The 4,147-nt window shown below is 41.4% G+C and overlaps 1 protein-coding gene across 4 annotated transcripts in view; it reads left to right on the top strand.

Annotated features, from left to right (window-relative positions):
• The first annotated feature begins 772 nt into the window (after positions 1 to 772).
• alpl (alkaline phosphatase, biomineralization associated) overlaps positions 773 to 4,147 on the top strand; it is a 16,764-nt gene continuing 13,389 nt past the window's right edge. Inside the window, exons 1-2 of one of the 4 annotated variants that reach the window (XM_086087530.1) lie at positions 797 to 873; positions 2,874 to 2,922. The gene's annotated coding sequence lies outside the window, so the exon portion shown is untranslated. Of the gene's footprint in view, positions 874 to 2,687; positions 2,923 to 4,147 lie in introns of those variants that run through there. The other 3 variants (XM_086087531.1, XM_086087529.1, XM_086087528.1) reach the window with 3 other exon arrangements.

Raw genomic sequence — 4,147 nt, 5'->3', positions numbered from 1 at the left:
CCCTCTAAACGTCATACCGGAAGTGGTCGCGCACTAGCGGGGGAAACAAACACGCACATATTTTCAGGCTAAAAACACATCTCTATCGATTGAATAAATTGTTTTGGTAAATGTTTTTAGTCAGACCTGTTAAAAGCACCGCTGTGGACTTCAAGAGGATTAACACGCACTGATTATGCAAATAAACAAATCTATGTCCAAACTGAGGCGACGTCGTTTCAACGTTTATTCGTTTTTGGATTAAAACATTCGCTGGAAACATTAGAACCATTTTAAATCCTGTAGAGTACTTAAAATACAGTACTTTTTTTTGTTATTTAATGTTAAACAAAATTTGCTTATTTGATCTTTGTATTCATTTTGGTAGGCTATTTCTTGAGTTGCATATTTTTAATTATTCTTTTGTAAAATGTTAATATGTTTTATTGTTTTATTTTTATTCTTTATTTTTTAACTAGTATTCATTATTTATATTTTTGTTGCATTCACATGATGTATTTTTATTTCTAAATTTCATATTTAATTTTGAAATATTATATAGTTTTTGTATTGATTCTTTTTAAGAATATTAAAATGTCGTATCTTCCATTTTATTCTTTGCATTTTTATTTATACTATATTGAGTCATGAAACCATGCATGAAGCCGTCCCACAGGGGGCGTTCCGAGTCCACATTTATGCGCTCACGGCTTGCAGCGAAAGCCTGTTATTCATATGGTTTCCCCCTCCTCCACCGGGGTTGCAGACCGTCACCCCCCCCCCCCCCCCCCAAAAAAAAAGCCTTGGGACAACCTCTCTGGGACTTTAAAAAGCACCGAAAGCGACGAAAAGGTGAATCATTCAAGTGCAACGTTCGATGAGACACTTTGTGCAGTAAGTGGAACTACATAACTTTTTTCTTCTTTCTTTTTTTTTTAGTTTTGACAATGAACTTGTGTTGTATTCATTCAACGTTTTGCTTCTCTTTCTCCTTTTGCAACCTTAATCACTAAACAGCATTTGAAATGGTGGATGTCTATGTGCAGTTTTTTTTTTGAGCATTGCACGGGTGACTTTTCTCTGGAGACACATTTGCTGCATGCCCTTGTACAATATTATCTAACGCCTAACGGTTTATTTGTATTGCTACAGCCAAATTGGTTGTTTAAAGCAGCGTGCACTCATTTCAAAATCCCGGGAGTCCCTCTCTCTCTAATAATTCTCTTTTAGACATTATCAGCTGCGACAGAATTGAGCACATCTGTGTACACTTTTAAACCAACTGAGAACAGTTCTTGTAAAGAAAAAAAAATCAGTTGTCTGTGTACTTTGTTACTTTTTTTTTTTTTTTTTTTTTTGCCACCTCAGTTTCCAGAATGCGTTGCATGTAATACTTTAACGTTTTCTGTCATAAGATCGTTAATCATTATCGCACAAATGTGTTTATTTTGCCCATAGTTTTTGGAATGTGCATGTGAAGCTGCTGTGTTAAATTTAAGTTGCACATTGTTAACATGAAAACTGTGATTGTTGACCCTGTGTGCAAAATAATTACAATCCCTATTAGTTCCATTGATGCGAAAATAAAGTGCTTTTGATCTAATCTTGCTCCTGTGACAAATGTGCACATTTTGACACACCCTTCATTTTCTTCTGTGTGGTGGCCGGGTCCAATTTGTTAGCTTGCTTTTCTTCTCTAATGGAAATAAACAGGTTCAAGTGCTTTTAATTTGTAATAAATTATGTAATTTATTTAAAACCGATCAGGTGTGGTCATATTTACCGTAAAGAAACATAGCTTACAGTATAATGTATCTTAATTGTATGGTCACAATATGTACCATACTTCTCGCCCGCCCCCTTTGCGGCTGGCGTCGTCCCCGGGGCCGCCCCAGGCTTAGCTGGTCGTCCCTAGGCGGCCGCCACCCGCCCTCTTCCTGCTCTTCTGCTACTCGCCCACGACAGAGATGCGTTCCGGCACCTAGTCGCTACGATACGCTTACATCGGTCATGCGAAACCTTGACCTTGAACATGTACCCTTTGAAAACGACCTTTAGTAGGCCACGTCTCGTACATTTCCTCCAAGTGTTGCTTCAGATTGCCGCTGCGGCTTCACCCATTTAAATAATTAGATGTGGCACTTTTTTTCCAAAACATGCATGGCAGGTGAATTGGACACTCCAAATTGTCCATAGGTGTGATTGTGAGTATGGTTGTTCGTCTCTGTGTGCCCTGCGATTGGCTGGCAACCAGTACAGGGTGTACCCCGCCTACTGCCCGAAGCCAGCTGGAATAGGCTCCAGCAACCCCGCGACCCTTGTGAGGACAAGCGGTACAGAAAATGGATGGATGGATTTTTTTTTTTTGCATGCCTTTAAATGTGTTTTTCGGCATCTTGGTAATCTAGTGGGTAGCACGTCTGCTAGGTTCCGGGTTTGAATCTCAGCTCCAGGTTGTCCGGTGTAGTTCACTGAAGGCTAAAAATTGTTCACGCGAGTGCAAATGCTTATCGTCCTTTTGCCCTGTGAATGGCTGGCGACCAATCCAGAGCGCACCCAGCTTCTTTGCCTACATGCGCGTTGGGACTGGCTCCACATCATGTTGTTCTCTCGTTGGACTGTAAACTAGTTAAGACTAAATCGTCTGCTGTTGCCTTTGGAGGTCACGTGAGTCAGTGCTCCAAATCCTAATCCCAGTTTTAGGATTGAACCCTTAGAGGAGCGAGAACAGTCGGCGTTGGCGCCTCCATCGTGGCACCATTTGGATTTGATCGACTTTGTGGAATGTACGGTGAAGTCATGACCGAAGCGGCCCACCACGTGATCTTAACCACTGCCCTGTGTGCTCTCCTGCTGATGGCTGTGGTGGCTCTGCTCTGCTTCTTCATGTGCAGGCTGGCTGGATCACTGCCTCTGGGTGGGCCGGGTACCTTCTGAGTTGGGGTAGGTCGGTGCAGCACTTTTTTGTTTGTTGTGACAGGCCGAGTTGTGGTACGAACGGGGGGAAAACGTAGAGAAATTTGCTTTGTTTGTAAAATGCTATCTATTGTTGAAAACATACCAAAATTCTGACTTGGATTACATCTGCTTAAAGTGTCTTAATTCCATACTGACATGATACCAAGGCAAAAACCTACATCAGTAAACGCAATCGAATCAAGAAACGTCAAATTATTGGCTTTTTTTGGCCTTTATATGAATTCCATATAATAATGGGAATTAGATGATATTAAATTAAATCAAATGTGGTAGGGTCAAAAGTGAAATTTTATTTGGAGGTCCTCACCTGTTGTTTTAACAATAATCTACCACATTTGCTGGGTTTGCAAGATGAGACTTTAGGCACTGTGATGTCATTTTCGGTCTTTCTGTTCAATTCATGTTAAATGCAATACGGTATAAATTAGAATACCATGTTTAGACTAGCGGTTTGCATAGAGCATATGATTGTAAATTATTTTTTTTTACTTTGTAGTCTGTCCAACTGTGCAAATACACCGATTGTATTGTTTAGTGAAATAGAGTGGAGGTCGTACTAGCTGACCCTCGGAGGGAAAAGTGAATTACACCTTGGACTGGTCGCCAACCAATCAGAGGTCACGTAAAAAAACAACAATATTGTCTTCATGATTTCATAAGTGAACCTGGAACCTTTTCCAGCTGACTTTTTGGTGAGAGAAGGGAGTTAGACGTTGGACTGGTTGCCAGCCAATCACAGGGGAGTACAGTCGGAGTACCCACGGAAGACACACGCAACAAGGCCAGAACCAATATTCGAACCCCTAATCTCATAATTGTCAGGCATGCGTTCTGTCTCTCTGCCTAAAATGCTATCAAGCCATGCAAAAAACGAATCATACCTCCAGTGTAAGATTCGTTCTTGTTTGTGTGCAGTCAATCATTGGGTGTTAATCGGCTTTGTTCTGGCCCTTAAACCTCTCGGCGTTATGGAGCTCAATCCCATTAAAACAACCTTGAAAGCTCTAAAGGCCAATGAAGAAAGAGGGAGGGTGTGGATAATCGTAGCTGAAAGCCTGACTGAGCAGACCCATTAGGAAAAAAAAAAAAGCTCCCGTTGTGACCACTTTCCAGCACAGCGAGGCGACTGGAAAGACTTCTTTGGGGATGCAAAGTCTGACGTGGGCCCCCAGAGACGTTACATCCTGCC

Source organism: Leptonotus elevatus, chromosome 10 (assembly GCF_054856555.1).
Source record: "Leptonotus elevatus isolate MCC_2025b chromosome 10, RoL_Lele_1.0, whole genome shotgun sequence".
Lineage (NCBI taxonomy): Eukaryota > Metazoa > Chordata > Actinopteri > Syngnathiformes > Syngnathidae > Leptonotus > Leptonotus elevatus.
This window is presented reverse-complemented; position numbering and strand designations above follow the sequence as displayed.